Below are 20,647 nucleotides of genomic sequence, written 5' to 3' on the forward strand. Positions count from 1 at the left end.
CGCTCACTGCAGCTTTGACCTCCCAGGCTGAAGTGATCCTCCTGCTTCCGCCTCCCAAGTAGTTGGGACTACAGGTGCATACCAACACACTTGGCTAATTTTTATTATTTTTGTAGAGGTGGGGTCTCCCTATGTTGCCCAGTCTAGTTTCAAACTCCTGGGCTCCAGTGATCCTCCTGCTTTGGTCTTCCAAACTGCTGGGATTACAGGTGTGAGTCACTGTGCCTGGTCTATTCTTCCATCTTTTCAAAAAAACCTAATATACGCCTGAAACTAAAACTAGTCTAATACACATATATTCCATTATTACTGAACAAAGTACAATATAATTTAATTAATACATAGTGCATAAGATTTAGAGTAACCAACTAGAAACACCACAGGGTTTTCTCCCGACCACAAAAGAACTCCATTTACACAGCAGTTTGACTAGTCCAGTTGAGGTACACTGGAGCTACACCAGGATCTTCATTTACTCTCCAGTGTTTCAGGAAATGCAAATAGGTGATTCCTCTGGGGGCATCCACCAAAATCAGGCTTAGCTACACCCCAATGGTTTTGGGGACCCTCACAAACTCAAAATAAAAAACACAAACTGGAAGAAATGAAAATGAAAGCATTGTGGGAGAGAGGAGAAACCACTGTTTAAGAAGAGACCAAGATACTATTTCAATTCTAAAGATAAATAGCTCTATGACTTTACCAAGATTTGGAGCAGGGATCTGTTTCCTCTTGAAACAGTGGCAAAGAAAAAAAAACCCAGAAAACGGTTTTTATAATTGATATGATGGTAGGATCACCAGATGAGCCTTTCAAAAACTAGGAATATTCAGGACCCCTCACAGAGATTCTTATTTCATGCATCTGGGATACAATCTAAATATTAGTTTGTTTATTTATTTATTTATTCATTTATTTTATTTTATTTTATTTTATTTTGAGACGGAGTCTCGCTCTGTCGCCCAGGCTGGAGTGCAGTGGCGCAATCTCAGCTCACTGCAAGCTCCGCCTCCCGGATTCACACCATTCTCCTGCCTCAGCCTCCCAAGTAGCTGGGACTATAGGCGCCCACCACCACGCCTGGCTAATTTTTTGTATTTTTAGTAGAGACAAGGTTCTACCGTGTTAACCAAGATGGTCTCCATCTCCTGACCTCGTGATCCACCCGCCTCGGCCTCCCAAGTGCTGGGATTACAGGCGTGAGCCACCGCGCCTGGCAAATATTAGTATTTTTAAGACTCCCCCAAATAATTTCAATGTGCAGCAAGTGTTAAAAGCCACAAATCTGAAATTCCAAATGATCTCAAAGCATCTTCCTTGACTCCAGAGATTCTTAGCCTGTAAGTGTTCTATGACTGTGTGCCTCCGAATTCTATGATGCTGTACCTTAAGCTCATTCTGTCACACTTAAATCTAAGAAGTACCACATTATTTTTAAAAAGGATTTAAAATTATGGGCCAAAAAAGGCATTACACAACTACTGAACTATAATAAACATAACCTTCACGTTTTTTCCTTCAAATGGTATACTATTATCTTACATGTATATTACTTATTATACTATCATCTTACGCATGTGTATATGTATGCTGTGGTGGGTAAGATATGTATCCAATAATCTTCCAACTAAAATTTCCATTTGTCTAAAATTACATCTTCAAATAACACCAATATTTTTATCAACTTAATAAGAAAAAGTAGGATATCTGTACTGCAAATTTTTAAAGTTACACTAATGATAAAAAAATTTAATTACTCACTAATTTGGCCTTATACATTTCTCACATTTTGAGTTATGCAAGGCTACAATTATATAATTCTTACATTTTGGATTCTAGAGAGGAAGTTGAAAAAGCAGTAATCAATGCCAAAATCTAAGAAGGCCAGAAGAGTCATTTAAAGGACAACAGAATTAGGAAATAAATACGCCCAATCTTAACTAAAGTGTGCTTTGTAGATGACTCATGCTTTGGGGTAAACAACTGTAAGAGCGAACACTGCACAGGCAAGATGTAAATCCTGTAAATATACAGAAGCACAATCCCATGTAGAGGTGAATATCAACAATTAAAATTAGATAATAAAATATAAAAATATAAAGTTTAAGTACAAATATAATATGACAAAGATATGTCATTCACTAGCAAAGTCTAAGTTTACTTCTAATAAAAGTTACACCTAATACCTATTAAATACTAAGAATCATAGGATACTAGTATTATTCCCATTTTGTACCCAAGGAAAAAAGGCTCAAAGAAGTTTAGTAACTTCCCCATGTTCTCACATCTGGAAATACCATAATCAGAATTCAAACCTAAGGCAGGCTTGACTCCAGAAATTCTTACCCTGTAAGTGTTCTAGAACAGTACAAGAGTAACGGAGAAATCACTTTTAGGTTGTCCTTTATCATAACATGGTAGTCAAACACTAGAAGCAAGACCATTTTTTTTTTTTTAATTTCAGAAAGACATCAAAAGAATCTACAGAACGTTCATGGACCTTTTCGAAGATGTTACCTTCATTTCTGTGATTTCAAAGGAAGATATTCATCATAAAATATCATGCATTTATGTGCTTGCAAATTGAAAATGAAAATTTAAGCCATAAATGCTATATAATATATAAATTCACAATAAACTCTAATGTATTAAACTACAAGAAGCACAAAAATTGCCTCAATGTTACCAGAATAAAAATTAACAAAAAAAGGTGGGGGGTGGGCATGAGAAGATAGCATCATGAAAGTAATAGTTCCAATAATCCTGCAAAATGCCTTTTTTCATCATTAATAATACTATTATTTCATCAAAAATACATGATTTTTCTGGCATTCATGCAAAAATTCTTGGGCAAATGCTCAAATTTGAATGTACAGAAAGGCAGCAGAATCAGTTCTCTGAGGATTTTTTGGTACTAGGTCTTACTCTGCCAATGATTTAATCATATTCTCCTTGAGCATCACGTTCCTTATTTATAAAAATGAGAGGGTTAAACAATATTGGTGAGTTTTTTTTTCCCATATAATATTTTAAGAAAGTTTTCAACCATGAAGCAAAGTTGAAAGAATCATACAATAAGCACCCCTACATATATCTTTCACCTACCTTCTACCATTACTATGTTACTATACTTGCTTCACCCTATATCTATCCATCACTGCACCTTATTTCTGGTTCACTTCAAAATAATTCAGTCACTGATGTACACCTTCCCCTAAATAGTTCAGCGTGCCATAATTGAGTTCAGTAAGTTTTTTCATCTTTTTATATAAAATTTATAAATCTTAAGTGTGCACTCAATTAGTTTTAATAAATGCATGCACCCAACACCTATCAAAATATGAAATATTGTATTAGTGTGTTTTAAAATTTGTTTTCTAAGTAACAGAGACCAAGATATAAAACAGGTATAAGCAAAATGGCTTTATGAGAAGTAAGTAAAAGTGAAGATCTTCACCCTCAGGGGGTCCTTCTACCTTGACTCAGGGGGTCCTTCTACCCTGACTCAGGGGGTCCTTCTACCCTGACTCAGGGATTCCAAGAGCTCCAGTTCTTCACAATGGGGAAAATCATCTGATCAGATGCTCTCAAAGATCCCTTCCAGCTGTCTATGGAAATGCCTCTGACCACAGACGAAAGTAATTAAACTGCTCTGCCTTTCACCAAACATGAAACAAGGCCAACTTCTCAAAGCTTGCAAGTTTCACTGGTAAGTTATAATTGGTTTAATTGTTTGTTTATTATGCTTAAGGCAATCCCGGGTTTGTGTCTTGGATAGTCATCTTTTTTTTAAGTGATTTTGAATAGTAATTAATATTTTTCTATACTAGGGCCAAGCTCTAGTCACAAACTGGAATACGCCTTCATACATTATGGCCAGTTACCAAATACAATACTACTATGGGTAGGTATTTACAGTCAAGAGTGGAGTTTTCTATACATAGAGGAATTACAATTCCTGCTGAGATCAATCAGTCTCGGGAGCATGCACGCTCCCTCTGTCTCTCTGACCTTAACATAAGCTGTACCCTTTGAATAAACAAAGCCCCTCCAGGGAAATGTGAGCGGCTAGCCCTGCTCCTCCCTCACGTGTAACTCTAGGCAAGTCTCCCAGCTGTCCTGGGCTTCAGTTTTATGGTTGGTAACACTGAGGGAGGGGTGACTAAATAATCCTCAGCATTAATAACTTCAATCATATGAACAGTGAACACAAAATTCACTTCAAAAAAGCCAGCTTCCTGCAGACAATTAAGTACCTGGAAAAGAAAGCTATAAACCTGTAATTCATCAGATCACTCAATCATCATAAACATTCAGTCCTAACCACAGATTTGACTCAGACTGCAGGAAGACTTAATCCTGTTCTCAGTATTTACATAGATATTTTTAAACAGCTCAATCTTGTTTCTCCGACACAAAACTTTCTCTTTTTTTCCCCAGATTATCTTCCTTAAAAAGAATTCCAGTTTGAGCTATTAGTATTTATTGAATTTTCTAGAACTTCACAAAGGTCAATATTACTTATAATATAGTACATATGTATGAAACGGGGCCCAATGAATGATGAGCTCTCCTCTGTACTTCTTGTTATTTATGTTTTAGCCAGTCTATTGATCATCAATAATGCCTATGATAAAGGTAATATAAAAAGACACACTCCATGAGTAACTCAAGTAAATCAGAATTAGTAGACTGGAGAGACAATTCTGGTGGGAAGAGTTTGAACCATGAGCATATTCATTGCTCAGGACTGTTGGCAGACATTCTCCATGGATCTCTTGGGTTTCTGCACATCTTGTCAGTAGAAGTACTGATCTGATGTCCTTTGTTCTAGATTATATTTTTAAACATTTTTCTATAGGGAACAACCTAGCCAGATACAGCAGAGGACAGATTTGTTCGCTGATCAGTATAACAGCTCTTTCTGGGAAAAATCTTGGACAGGTTTGCTTGCAGCCTATTATAAAAGAGTTCCCTAAGTTCAGGGTCCTCAGTTGTGACAAGGGTCCTCTGCATTCACAGTATCCACCTTCCCACTCCACATCACCCCCAAGGGACTTAGGGTACAAGAGGAACTCATCACAAAAATGAATTTCATACTGTTTGCTATGCTAGACATAATAAAGGTCTTCATCTCTGAAGAAAGAGCTACTGTGAGCATCTATGAAATTGTGGCAGCCTGACAAGTTAAATGTCACAGTTCTTCACAAGGACATTGTCATTATCCATGCTTGTTATCTGGGTGCAACCTCTGTTCATCTGAAGAATCACTCAGTCTTTCAGGTAACACTGAACTGGCTTAAACATCATGCCTCTGCATAACTTTCCTGACAGACAAATTGCAGTTCATAGAATCAAAAAATTGTTAATGTTTATTTAGAAAACAAATTCTGGGGGAAAAGAATAACATGAGTAAGTTCAAGACTTCTTTATATTTATATAAATATAACATTTTTAGTAGAGGCTATTGTTTTCTGGGGTAGCGATGGATAAACAAACCCTATGAATATTTTTCACATGGGAATAGAAAAAAAGCCAAACAGGAAATACTACCTAATGAAGGTAATGATCGTAAAAAATAGGTAAACATTCCTGAAAGAGTTTAAACATCATTTCTTGAAGGTGCTAGAAGCAACCAAAGAAGGCAAAGAATGAGAGGATTCCAGAGATTTACTACATTGCCTTCTCTCTCTCTTTTTTTTTCTTTTCTTTTTTTTTTTTTTTTTTTTGGAGACAGGGTCTCACTCTGTCACCCAGGCATCCAGGCTGGAGTGCAGGGGCCATCATGGCTCACTACAACCTCGACCTTTCCAGCTCAAGAGATCCTCTAACCTCAGCCTCCTGGGTAGCTAGGACCACAGGCACACACCACCACACTCGGGTCATTGTTTGTACTTTTTGTAGAAATAGGGTTTCATCCTGTTGCCAAGGCTGGTCGCAAACCCCTGGTCTCAAGCAGTCCACCTGTGTTAGCCTCCCAAAGCGCTGGGATTACAGATGTAAACCACCGTGCCCAGCCTACGTTGCCAAACTTCCCCAGTGGATGCTATAAATAGTACCCAAACTTCCCCAGTGGATGCTATAAATAATTATAAACTAAAATATAAGTGTTTTACATAGTATCTCAGTTTAAATGGCTATTATGAGACAGCTGTTAAATTGTATGACTGCAAATTAAGGGCAAGATGCAGAATGGGAAGGCTCAGTGATAAAGGATTCTGTTTCACAACACAGTACTTGCATATTTTCAACTAGACCTTCATACTTAAAAAGCATCAGCTTTGCCCTGAATTTCTCAGGTGAGTAAGCTACATATCATTGATTTGCTTTAAGCAGTTCTTTCTAATTAAGCCATATTTCAAAAAGTAACATCTATATGCTATCTCTGAGAAACAGTATGAGATACCAAACAAACACTCAGCTCTGAAAAGGCTTTCTCTCACAATCAAAACAGACAACATTCTGCAACATGAGGATATAAACTATGTTTCTTTCTAGAATCTATTAAGATTCTTAGAATTTCAGAGACACATATTAAAGATTCACTGAGTTAATTAGCATAAATAATTTCATTTTCACAGAAGACTTTAATCATAACAAACTATCATGTACTAAGGGAGTTTCGTTGGTATTTTTTTAAGTCAATGATCTGGACTTGTTACTTAAATAAGAAAAGTATCCATTGGGAAATTGGCCGAAATCTCTTATTTCAAAAACTGCTTGGAATAAACATGTAATTACTTCATAGTTCATGTGGCATGGTGATGATTTTATCAAATATTTGCTCGTGAACTCCAATGCATAATTAAGGTATTTTATATTTGATTAAAGAAGAAAAACGAGAAAAAGAAAAGAACTCAATCCAAAAGCCTTTTTTTTTTTTTTTCCATTCTATGGTAAGATAAGCACCTCTATGGGAAATGTGATTTCAAATGTAATTTTCTATGATGTGCTTACACAACAGTAAGTATAAACAGATACTTTTTTAAAAAGGGAATAGAATGCAGTCTTGTTATAATTATCTCTCAATAAAAAAGTCCCTAATCAAGATACCCTGACAGAATGATACCTGAGTCCCTAACTTCTCACATTCTATTGAACAACTATGGAACGAGGAGGAAATCTACTTGGCAACCTGCTTCCAGTGAAGCTATCTCCTGGGCAGGGATTCTAATCAGGCTGTGCCTGAAAGCTCTCTTTTCAATATAGATTTCCAGATCCCAACCCAAGCAACTGGTTTTGCACTTCTGATTTGTACTTTAGAGTCTTTTAATTTTAAGAAATGTCTCCAGGTGCTTCTAATGCTCTGGCAGGTTTGAGAGCTGTTGACATGGGTCACAGACACTGAGTAGGAAACCAGAACAGTAAGCAAACCAAATCAAGTTTTAGAATGAAAAGTAGGAAGCAACAAAGGAGTGGATCAGATCTGAGAGGGCTCCGGGGCTGACAATGAAGACAGAAGTGGAATTCTGACATCTGAATAAGACAGTGTGTTAAGACCAGGAACACAGTCAGGAAACTAGGTGTATGGGCCCCTAGATTGCTAAACAAGGCAACAGTGCTTCCAACAGAAAGTCTATTGTCTTATTTTCTGGATCCAGAGACAACACCATGTTTAAGAACACCATTACTTTGGGAGGCCGAGGCGGGCGGATCACGAGGTCAGGAGATCAAGACCATCCTGGCTAACACGGTGAAACCCCAACTCTACTGAAAAATACAAAAAATTAGCCGGGCGTGGTGGTGGGCGCCTGTAGTCCCAGCTACTCGGGAGGCTGAGGCAGGAGAATGGCGTGAACCCGGAAGGCGGAGCTTGCAGTGAGCCGAGATCATGCCACTGCACTCCAGCCAAGGTGACAGAGCGAGACTCCGCCCAAAAAAAAAAAAAAAAAAGAACACCATTTACTTAATTTTTCCTGCAGCATGAAGAAATACTGTCACATTAAACAGATCCATTAATTACAAGACATTTGGGTTTCAGGAACATTCAAGCTGGGGCAATGCATTTTATGAATGAAATACATGAAGGCAGGGTTATATGAATATGAGGCACTGGAAGAACATTGAGCAGTTTACTTAGTTAACTTAAAAAGTCAACTTGAAAATTAAAAAGAGGGGGTTCAGAAATGAGGGCACTTGACAAAATCAAGCAGATTCTGGTTTCTCTCTTTGTAAACCAAAATAAATCATTGCTTTCCTATATCAAGGAAGGTGTTTACCACCAAAAAGACTGAGACAGCAGATATATTTAGTGATTATGATTTCAGGCTCAGACTACTCTCCACATCAAAGATATGAATCAACCTAAGTGTTCCTTAATGCATGAATGGATAAGGAAAATGTGGTGTATACACAAAATGTAATACTATTCAGCCATAAAAAATAATGAAATCACATCATTTGCAGCAACATGGATGGAACTGGAGATCATTATGTTAAGTGTAATAAGTCCAGCACAGAAAGACAAATATTGCATGTAGTCACTCGCATGCAGGAGCTTAAAAAAGTTGATCATATGGAGGTAGAGAGTAGAATAATAATTATCAGAGACTGGGAAGAACATGGGTGTGGGAGGGATGAATAGAGATTGGCTAATGGGTAGCAAAACACAGATAGAGGGAGTAAGTTCCAGTGTTTGATAGTAAAGTAGGGTGACTATAGATAATAATAACACATTATATATCTCAAAATAGCTAGAAGTGAGGACTTGAAATGCTCTGCACATGTAGAAATGATCAATGCTCCAAGTGATGGATATCCTAAATGCCCCAAGTTCATCATTACACATTCTATTCATTTAACATAATATCACATGTACCCCACAAATATGTACCAATATTATGTGTCTATCAACAAAAAAAAAGATTTCAGGCATAGCACTCAGGCTTGGGTTTCATCAGTTAGCAGCTATATAATCATGGGCATGTTACTTAATCTTGATAAGCCTCAGTGTTCTCATGTGTAAAATTGGATAATGGGCTATAAAAATATTAACTGATTCAGGTGATGGCCATAGTTATTTGACATAATGCATTGTTTTATTAAATTACTTAGTACTGGTCCAAATTCCAATTTTAGCCTTATAGTGTTACCAGAGCATTTCAGTTAATTGATTTTCATGAAAACATCAGTGCAAAGATTGTCTTCTACATACTAGTTACAAAAGGGCCCCACATCTTGAAATGTGTGGCTCTACGTAGGATTACAAGATGCCAGAGACGGAACTGGTTTTAGGGACTCTTGAAAATTCCCTAATTTTATAGCAGAAGAAACTAAGACTTAGAAATCAATAGATATCAGCCACATTTTTCTGCTGGTGTCTAGAAATTGCTTAACTGAATTTTGTCTTACAGTTTTTCCCATTTTCAATTTTTGATTAAACTAAAAAAAGTAGCACATACACATTATTAATATTATTAATAATTCAAATAATAACGAAGAGGAAAGTAAAATATCCTCCATTTGTTGCCCCCTCTAAGCCCATCTGCTCCCAAGAAGTTACTGCTGGATCTAGGCGTCCTCCCAGACCTTTTTAATGAGCTTACATCCTGTAAGAAAGTCATGTTCTCAGAAACAAACTAAGCCTTAAGAAACTAGTTTCCAGGCTTTCCGAAAGTGAAACAGCCAGGACTGGTGTCCAAGTTTCCTGATTCTCAGCTCGTGCTTTTCACCACACCACGATTCCTCCTGTCCTTGTAGGTCATACTTCTGTTTGGGTTCCAAGTGTTCTCTTATTTTCCTTCATGGCAGCTCCTTTTCTCTAGTTTGTTCTGGCCTCTGTTTCCTGCTTATAAAATACATCACCCTAGAAATTTATAAAGATCTTTGTAAGTAGGTATCTAGGGAAAATAAAACTATGCTACTATTCTTGCAAAACTACATGTAACCCTCTCACCTCTAGTCTCAGTTCCTTTATGTTAAAAATGAGGATAATGATCCCTGTTACATACTTCTCACTCTCTTGTTATGAGAACTAAATAATGGCTTAATCCCATAAATAAAAATGTTTGATCACTATAGTCTTTTATTACAGACTTTTGTTGGACAATTCAATGCCTATTGTACCATGAGGCCCACAGCATGGTCTACAGACAAAACTCACTAGGTTGCTTTGAAGTTACATTTCATCAAACTCTCATAGCTTTTCCCACATTCCGTGGCCTCACTTCAGCTCATTCTAAAGCAATTGCATTAGGATCAGGCTCCTTATTGGTTACTCCTCATTTCCAAGAACTCAAAACGCTGAAATGTTCCAGACCTAAGTCCTTGGAACTCTTTTCTTTACCTACAATCATTCCCCTAGTGATGCCACCTAATCTTACCACTACGAATATCGCCTGCATTCTGACGGCTTCTAAATTCATGACTCTCCTCTGAACTTTAAACCTGTGTCCACCTGCCTACTTCAACTTACTGTTTGAATATTTGACTGGCATCTCAATTCTACATGTCTAACTCAACCCTTACCTCCTCCTTTCTCAGTTGTTTCCCATCTCATTCAACCATAATTTTATGCTTCTAGTTGCTCAAGTTTTAAACTTGGCAGCCGTTCTTCTCTTTTTTCTTTTCTTTTTTTTTTTTTTTCCTGAGACGGAGTCTTACTCTGTCACCCAGACTGGAATGCAGTGGCACAATCTCTGCTCACTGAAACCTCTGCCTTCTGGGTTCAAGTGATTATCCTGCCTCGCCTCCCAAGTAGCTGGGATTATAGGCATGTGCCACCATGCCTGGCTAATTTTTGTATTTTTATTAGAGATGGGGTTTCACCATGTTGGCCAGGTTGGTCTCAAACTCCTGACCTCAAGTGATCTGCCTGCCTCGGCCTCCCAAAGTGCTGGGATTACAGGCATGAGCCATTCTTGATCCCTTCTCTTAAAACCCTACAATCAGTTCATCAACATATCCAGTTGGCTCTACCTTCAAAATGCATGCAGAATCCACACACTTCCCTCCAACTCCATAACTAACACTTTGGCCCATGCCACAACCGCGCCTGGCCTGGATTACTGCAAGGGTCTATCACAGTCTCTCCTGTCTCTGTGCTTGACCTACCTCTTCCCATCACAGGTATTTTCTCAGCCATTTAAAAAGCTAAATATCGAGTCCCTCTCTGCCTCTGTATCTCCAGCCTCCTTTACCTGAATTCCATGCAGACTGATATTAGTTTAGTGCTTTCCACTTTTCCTTTTCTTTTCTTTTCTTTTTCTTTTTTTTTTTTTTTTTTTTTTTTTTTTTTTTTTTTTTTTGAGACAGGGTCTCACTCTGTCACCCCGGCTGTTAGAGTACAGCACGACCATGGCTCACTACAGCCTTTCCCTCCCAGGCTCAGGTGATCCTCTCATCTCAGTCTCCTGAGTAGCTGGGACTACAGGCACATGTCACCACACCTGGATAATTTTTAGTACAGATGGGGTTTCTGCCATGTTTCCCAGGCTGATCTTGAACTCCTGGGCTCAAGTGATCCTCCTGCCTTGTCCTCCCAAAGTGCTGGGATTACAGGCATGAGCCACCGTGCCTGACCCATCCTTCTATTTAAAGGGTGCTACAATGCAAAACTTAGATGATTTAGAGTTGGAAGACCTGGGAATAAGTAGCACCTCCACCACTTACCAGCTGTGTAAGAAAGTCATTTAATTCTTCTAAATGTCAAATTATTTTTAAAATGAGAATAACAATTACTACTTATTCTATCAAGTTGCTGTAAAATCAAATTACACATTTTAAATTGCTTTGAAAAACATCAAGTGCCAGAGAAACATTTAGCATTCGTTGTAATTTTATCCTTCCTATCTACTCAAAACCCAGCTCATAACTATTGTGAAGCACTTCCATGGTGAACTGGTAAAGAGTATCTCTTCCTTTACAGGCCTATAGCACTGTTTGTTGGAAACATTTGTTATACTTTGTATCAACTGATATAATTGTCCTGAACATGTATTTCAATATTGGAATGCTGCTTATCAGAAGTTTATAAAATTGTCTTATATGGCCGGGAGTGGTGGCTCACGCCTGTAATCCCAGCACTTTGGGAGGCCAAGGCGGGTGGATCACTTGAGGTCGGGAGTTCGAGACCAGCTGGCCCACATGGTGAAACCCTGTCTCTACTAAAAACACAAAATTAGCCGGGTGTAGCGGTGCATGCCTGTAATCCCAGCTACTCAGGAGGCTGAGGCAGGAGAATTGCTTGAACCCAGTGAGCCGAGATCGCGCCATTGCGCTCCAGCCTGGGTAACAAGATCAAAACTCCATCTCAAAAAGAAAAAAAAAAAAAAAGTCTTGCATTAAGTTAATCTTACTCTACATTTTATTAAACTAATCTGTATACTTATTGTGTTACTCCTGACCAGACATACTCTCTTTGCAGGACAAGACGCCTTCTACAAGTTACCCTTTTAATTCCTCACATATTCCACACATACCTAGTGAAATAAAATATACACGTTTTTATAGCCGTTGTGTGTACTTGGATTCAATGAACAGGTTGTTTAGATTCAATGTATCATGATGAGCAAAATCATGCTTCCCGTGTTAAAAGAAATGTCTACTACAGCCCTAAAAAAAAAAAAAAAAAAAGACTTGAGTCCAAAGACAGTCTTTTAACAAAAACATTACTATGACATACTCTTAAACTATGAACATAGTTTAGTTCATGCTAAACTGGGGTCACAAGTGTACTCTTCATGAGGACAGACACAAAACTGTATGTTTTTAATTTTTAAACTTTTTTGAGACCGTTGATATATTTGTGTCAAAAACACAAACTGAATTTTCAAGAAAAATATGCAAGCTGTCAGAATCTCTTGAGCCTGTTTTGTTTCACGTGTTTTCATTGCAAACAATTACTGGAATAAATGTTGACTGATATCTCTATTACAATGATGCAGAAAATAAAAAACAGGTTTCAAGAAAACTCAAAGTTATGAAACTAAAATTTTGGAAATGATTCTGATTCCTTGGTGGAACAGTTCCTTGGATATGACACTGAACCAAACAAACAAACAAACAAACAAACTGGAGAAATAAACTGACAAAAGGATCTGTAGTCTGCTATCCTATAAAATCACTATACTAAGATACGGGCCTAACTCAAACAGATGACTTACCAAGAGCGAATAATACCAAATTGTAAAAAAATTACCTAATCACAACTCTTTCATGGATGAGCCTGAAAAACTGCAATAATTAATATAAAGCTAATTAAATATATCTCATCTCCTTTCTTATAATCTAAATAATTCCGAGATTTTCACCTAAACTGGTTGGTTGTATAATTTCACCACTTATTAAAATAGTTTGTATTTCCTCTATTTCTCCAAATGGAGCACCAGTACAAGAAGCTATTAAAAGCCCAGGCTTGGAGTCAAGCCACTTTTGTTCAAATCCTAGCCCTCGTATTTCTTAACTTTGTGACAGGGAAGATTAACCTCTTTGTGTCTCAGTTTCCTCATGTGTTAAGTTGGTATTGGAACAATATCTACCTTATAAGTTTATTATGAGTATTAGAACTAATATTTTTACTTAATATATGACAACACCCTGGCACATAGTATATACTATGTGTTTGCTGTTATTAATTTTGATTAACTATAGAGGTTAACATGCATTTTCTTAAAGGGCCAAAAAATAAATATTTTAGGCTTTCTAGAGGCTCACACTATCTATAGTGGCTGCAACTAGTCAAATATGCTGTTGTAGCATAAAAGTAGCCATAGGCAATACAAAAAAGAATGAACACGGCTATGTTCCAATAAAACTTTTTGAATGAAAATTTTATTTGCCAAAACAGGCATCGGGCCTTAGTTTGCTGACTCCTGAATTATTATATGTACAAAACTGCTCCTGTCCTAGAAATGAACTATGACATTATGACTCTCAAAAGGCAAGCAGAGTCATTCCTAGAACGTAATGACGGTATCTGCTTCACCAGACATTTGTGGGGGTGTCTCACTGGTGAGGGACTGGGAAGTGAGTCAGAAAAGCAACTGATGATGCTTTTCAAAAATAGATTAGGAATCTAAATGTTTGTTTTAACACACTCAGACACTTTCTCTTCACTTCAACCCCAACCCTAACCAGTTCCAACATTATCACTCTTAATTGTTCTATGCTCACTTCAAAGTTGTATGTGATGCTAATTTTAACCAAATTTCACCTCTATAAAAGTAGGAGTGTGTGTAATTCCAGGGAAGAGGTGCAAGCAGGGCATGGCAGTAAACAGGAAGACAACAGGAGGAGAAGATGACGAGGTAAATAAGGCCCAAGAGATAAGATCTAAACAGGGGTCAACAGAACGTCACAATAACCAGGAAGAATTTAGTACACGAAATATTTGTGAATCGAGACATTATAATATAGGGCTAAAGGAAAGTGTAATATGAGTTTAATCTGATGAGGGAAATATTTAAATTTTTGTTCAATTAAAATCCAACGTAAGTTGAATTTCAATCTCAACAACTTTATTGAATAAAATCAACATAAAGTAATCCACATTCTAAAGTGTACATTTTGTTGACTTATTCACCTAAGGATGGGCATTTTGGTTGTTTCCAATTTGGGACAATTACGTATAAAATTATTGTGAATAAAGGTTTGTAGGGACATATGCTTTCGTTTCTCTTTGGTAAATGTATGTGAATGGGATAGCTGGATCACATAGCAGGTGTAAGTTTAAATTGTTTAGGAATTGCCAAATAGTTTTCCAAAATTCTATTGTTTTACACTTCCACAGTATTGTATGAGCACTGCAGTTACTTCACCAACACTTGGTATTTATTATCAAGCATTTTGAGGGGTACTGGTCCAGTATGTTGTAAATTGCCCTTCATTTGCCTAATGGTCTATTGGAGCCATTCTAATAGGTTAAAGAAGTATCTCATTGTGGCTTTAATTTGCATTTTCCTCATAGCTGATGTTAAGCTTATTTCCACGTGCTTATTTTCCATCAATTTATCTTTTTGATAAAGTGTATTTGGTAAAGCATTTAAATACATTGCTTATTTTTTATTAAGTTGTTAGTTTTCTTATTAGATTTTGAGAATGCTTTATAGGTTGCATATGCAAGTCTTCATCAGAGATGTGAATTGAAAAGATTTTCTCTAAATCCATGGCTTATATTTTCATTTATTGAAATGATTTGTGAAATTAGAAAATATTTACTATTACACAGGAAAACAAAACATGGTGCTTTTATTAATTAAGAAGTAACTGATTTGGTGATAGATAAATCTACATATCAGAAAATATTCTACAAATTATAATTTATCATAGAATTATATAAGGGTTCAAATGAGACAGAAATCTTCATTCTGTCTCCTCTAATTCCTCCTTCTTCCCTGACTGCTAATAAGGGATACACACTTTGGGCAAAATATCCTGCCCATCATATTGACAAAGTTTATCAACTTCACCTTCACAGAACTAAGAACAAATGCCAAGAGAGCTAGTGTAATACCAAGACTGAATTAGTCAAACAAACAGGGACAGAAACCAAATTAGAAACCAAGAGACCTGGATACAGGTAGGAATGGGTGAATGAGAAAACATGGCATTTTTCCAGGAATAATGAAGTAATAATCTTATTAGACTTCAGAGCAATCAGTCGGCTGAGTAATCAATGTAAGATTGTACTCATAGGCAAGTTATTTCATTTTCTAGGAAATGTTTCATGGATTTAACTGTTCTAGACTTCAGAGCACAGAGAATGAAGGAAAACTTGACTGCAACATTAATACAGACTTTTTTGAAAAAGATGCCATATTAAAAAAAATCACAAAATAACGAAAGATACATGCAAAATTCTAACATATTAACAACAAGAAACTAGTGTTTGTCAAACATGTAACATAAAAAGACTAAATGAGATTTTTTCCTGAAATATAATGGCAGTAAATGTATTTTATTTACTTTTATATAAAAAACTACATATTTTATGTATACCGCTTGATGAATTTGGAGGTAAGCATCCACCCATGAAACCTATGCCATAGATTTTACCACAATACATGCCATAAACTTCTTGTCATCACCAAAAGTGTCTTTCTGCCCTATTATTTATTACTATTATTGTGTGTGTGTGTGTGTGTGTGTGTGTGTGTGTGTGTGTGTGTGTGTGCGATAAGAACTTAAGATCTACCCTCTGCCAGGCGCAGTGGCTCACGACAGTAATCCCAGCACTTTGGGAGGCCGAGGCAGGCAGATCACAAGGTCAGAAGTTTGAGACCAGCCTGATTAATATGGTGAAACTCTGTCTCTACTAAAAATACAAAAATTAGTTGGGCGTGTTGGCGCACACCTGTGGTCCCAGCTACTCAGGTGTCTGAGGCAGAAGAATCGCTTGAACCCGGGAGGCAGAGCTTGCAGTCAGCCAAGATTGCGCCACTGCACTCCAGCCTGGGTGACAGAGCAAGACTCCATCTCGGGGAAAAAAAAAAAAAAAAAAAGATCTACCCTCTTAGAAAAAATGTTAGTATCCAATACAGTATTGTCACTTTCTTTGTTTTGTTTTTGAGAAGGAGTCTTGCTCTGTTGCCCAGGCTGGAGTGCAGTGGTGCGATCTGGGCTCGCTGCAACCTCCACCTCCTGGGTTCAAGCTATTATCTTGCCTCAGCCTCCTGAATAGCTGAGACCACAGGCATGCACCACCACACCCTGCTAATTTTTGTATTTTAGTAGAGATGGGGTTTCCCCATGTTGGCCAGGCTGGCCTTGAACTCCTGACTTCAGGTGATCCACCTGCCTCAGCCTCCCAAAGTGCTGGGATTATAGGTGTGAGTTACTATGCCAGGCCTATTGTCACTTTCTTAAAATTATCTTTTGATGAGCAGAACTTATTTATTTTGATGAAGTATCATTTATCAATTATTTTATGCACAGTGTTGTTGGTATCTTAAATCTTTGCCCAACTGAAAGTCACAAAAATGTTCTCCAATATTTTCTTAAACATGTTTTAAAACTTTATTTTTTACATCTAAGTCTTTGATTCATTTTCAATTAATGTTTTATATGGTGCTGTGTATGTATCAACATTTTGGGGGTGGGTTTTACAAAGAGATATCCAATTGTTCCAGCCCCATTTGTTGAAAAGACTATACTTGGTGTGTGTCTAGGAAGATGGCCAAATAGGAACAGCTCCAGTCTGTAGCTCCTAGCAAGATCAACGCAGAAGACGGGTGATTTCTGCAGTTCCAACTGAGGTACCCGGCTCATCTCATTGGGACTGGTTAGACAGTGGGTGCAGCCCACGAAGGCCAAGCCAAAGCAGGGTGGGGCGTCACCTCACCCCGGAAGGAGAAGGGGTCAGGGAACTCCCTTCCCTAGCCAAGGGAAGCCATGAAGGACCATGAGGTGAGGAACGGTGTATTCCGGCCCAAATACTGCTTTTCCCACAGTCTTTGCCTCTTTGCCTGCAGACTAGGAGGTTCTCTTGGATTCCTATGGCACCAGGGCCCTAGGTTTTAAGCACAAAACTGGGCAGCCATTTGGGCAGACACCGAACTAGCAACAGAAGTTATTTATTTAATTTTTCATACCCCAGGGGCACCTGGAACGCCAGCAAGACAGAACCACTCACTCCCCTGGAAAGGGGGCTGAAGCCAGGGAGCCAGGTTGTCTAGCTCAGCGGATCGCACCCACATGGAGCACAGCAAGCTAAAATCCACTGTCTTGAAATTCTTGCTGCCATCACAGCAGTCTAACGTCAACTGGGATGCTCCAGCTTGGTGGGGTGGGGGGGGAGCCACCATTACTGAGGCTTGAATAGTTGGTTTTCCCCTCACAGTTTAAATAAACACGCCCGGAAGTTCAAACTGGGCAGAGCCCACTGCTGCTGGGCAAAGCCACTGCAGCCAGACTGCCTCTCTAGATTCCTCCTGGGCAGGACATCTCTGAAAGAAAGGCAACAGCCCCAGTCAGTGGCTTATACATAAAACTCCCATCTCCCTGGGACAGAGCACCTGGGAGAAGGGGTGGCTGTGGGCACAGCTTCAGCAGACTTAAATGTTCCTGCCTTCTGGCTCTGAAGAGAGCCATGGATCTCTCAGCACAGCGCTCCAGCTCTGTTAAGGAACAGCTTGCCTCCTCAAGTGGGTCCCTGACCACAGTGCCTGCTACCTGGGAGTCACCTCCCAGCGGGGGTTGACAGACACCATACAGGAGAGCTCCAGCTGGCATCTGGTGGGTGCCCCTCTGGGACGAAGCTTACAGAAGAAGGAACAGGAAGCAATCTTTGCTGTTCTGCAGCCTCCACTAGTGATACTCAGGCAAACAGGGTCTGGAGTGGACCTTCAGCAAAATCCAGCAGACTTTCAGCAGAGGGGCATGACTGTTAGAAGGAAAACTAACAAACAGAAAGGATTAGCATCTACATCAACCAAAACGACATCCACACAAAAACTTCATCTGAAGGTCACCAATATCAAAGACCAAAAGTAGATAAATTCATGAAGATGAGGAAAAACCAGCACAAAAGGATTGAAAATTCCCAAACAAGAACACCTCTTCTCCTCCTCCAAAGGATCACAACTCCTCACCTGCAAGGGAACAAAACTGGGCAGAGAATGAGTTTGATGAATTGACAGAAGTAGGCTTCAGAAGGTGGGTAATAAAAAACTCCTCTGAGCTAAAGGAGCATGTTCTGACCCAATGCAAGGAAGCTAAGAACCTTAAGAAAAGATTAGAGGAATTGTTAATGAGACTAACCAATTCAGAGAAGAACATAAATGACCTGAAGGTGCTAAAAAACACAGCATGGGAACTTCGTGAAGAAAACATAAGTATCAATAGCTGAATCAACCAAGCAGAAGAACAAATGTCAGAGGTTGAAGATCAACTTAATGAAATAAAGTGTGAAGACAGGATTAGAGAAAAAATAATGAAAAAGTATGAAGAAAGCCTCCAAGAAATATGGGACTATGTGAAAAGACCAAACCTACATTTGATTGGTGTACCTGAAAGTGATGGGGAGAATGGAACCAAGTTGGAAAACACTCTTCAGGATATGATCCAGGAGAACTTCCCCAACCTAACAAGGCAGGCCAACATTAAAATTCAGGAAATACAGAGAACACCACAAAGATACTCCTTGAGAATAGCAAACCCAAGACACATAATTGTCAGATTCACCAAGGCTGAAATGAAGGAAAAAATGTTAAGGGCAGCAAGACAGAAAGATCGCATTATCTGCAAAGAGAAGTCCATCAGAATAACAGAGGATCTCTCTGCGGAAACCCTACAAGCCAGAAGAGAGTAGGGACCAATATTTAACATTCTAAAGGAAAGGATTTTCAACCCAGAATTTCATATTCAGCCAAACTAAGCTTCATAGGTGAAGGAGAAATAAAATCCTTTACAGACAAGCAAATGCTGAGAGATTTTGTCACCACCGGGCCTGCCTTACAAAAGCTCCTAAAGGAAGCACTGAATATGGAAAGGAAAAACTGGTACCAGCCTCCACAAAAACATACCAAATTGTGAAGACCATTGACACTATGAAGAAACTGCATCAACTAACAGGCAAAATAACCAGCTAGCACCATAATGACGGGATCAAATTCACACATAACAATATTAACTTTAAATGTAAACAGGCTAAATGCCTCAATTAAAAGACACAGACTGGCAAATCAGATAAAGAGTCAAGACACATCGGTGTGCTGGAGACCCATCTCATGAGCGAAGACACACATAGGCTCAAAAGAAAGAGATGGAGGAATATTTACCAAGCAAACAGAAACCAAAAAAAAAAAAAAAAAAAAAAAAACCAAGAAAAAAATACAGAGGAAACAGGAGTTACAATCCTAGTCCCTGATAAAACAGACTTTAAACCAACAAAGATCAAAAGAGACAAAGAAGGGTATTACATAATGGTAAAGGGATCAATGCAACAAAAAGAGCTAACTATCCTTAAATATATATGCACCCAATACAGAAGCACCCAGATTCATAAAGCAAGCTTTTAGAGACCTACAAAGAGACTTAGACTCCTACACAATAACAGTGGGAGACTTTAACACCCACTGCCAATATTAGACAGATCAACAAGACAGAAAATTATCAAGGATACTCAGGACTTTAACTCAGCTCTGGACCAAGTGGACCTGATAGACATCTACAGAACTCTCCACCCCAGATCAACAGAATATGCATTCTTCCAAGCACTACATCACACTTATTCTAAAATCGACCACAGAATTGGAAGTAAAGCACTCCTCAGCAAATGCAAAAGAATGGAAATCAGAACAAACAGTCTCTCAGACAACAGTGCAATCAAATTAGAACCCAGGATTAAGAAACTCACTCAAAACTGCACAACTACATGGAAACAGAACAAGCTGCTCCTGAATGACTACTGGGTAAATTACAAAATTAGGGCAGAAATAAATAAGTTCTTTGAAACCAATGAGAACAAAGACACAACATACTAGAATCTCGGGGACACAGCTAAAGCAGTGTTTAGAGGGAAATTTATAGCACTAAATGCACATAGGAGAAAGTGGGAAAGATCTAAAATCGACACCATAACATCACAATTAAAAGAACTAGAGAAGCAAGAGCAAAAAAATCAAAAACTAGCAGAAGACAAAAAAGTAACTAAGATCAAAGCAGAACTGAAGGAGACGGAGACACAAAAACCCTTCAAAAAAATCAATGA

The 20,647-nt window shown here is 38.3% G+C and overlaps 1 protein-coding gene across 2 annotated transcripts in view; it reads right to left on the bottom strand.

The window, feature by feature from the left end:
- The window catches only part of LOC105466716 (tolloid like 1), a 226,004-nt gene that overhangs the window by 179,117 nt on the left and 26,240 nt on the right, over window positions 1-20,647 (bottom strand). The gene's annotated exons all lie outside the window — the stretch shown is intronic.

This window comes from Macaca nemestrina, chromosome 3, assembly GCF_043159975.1.
Source record: "Macaca nemestrina isolate mMacNem1 chromosome 3, mMacNem.hap1, whole genome shotgun sequence".
In the NCBI taxonomy this organism is placed as follows: domain Eukaryota; kingdom Metazoa; phylum Chordata; class Mammalia; order Primates; family Cercopithecidae; genus Macaca; species Macaca nemestrina.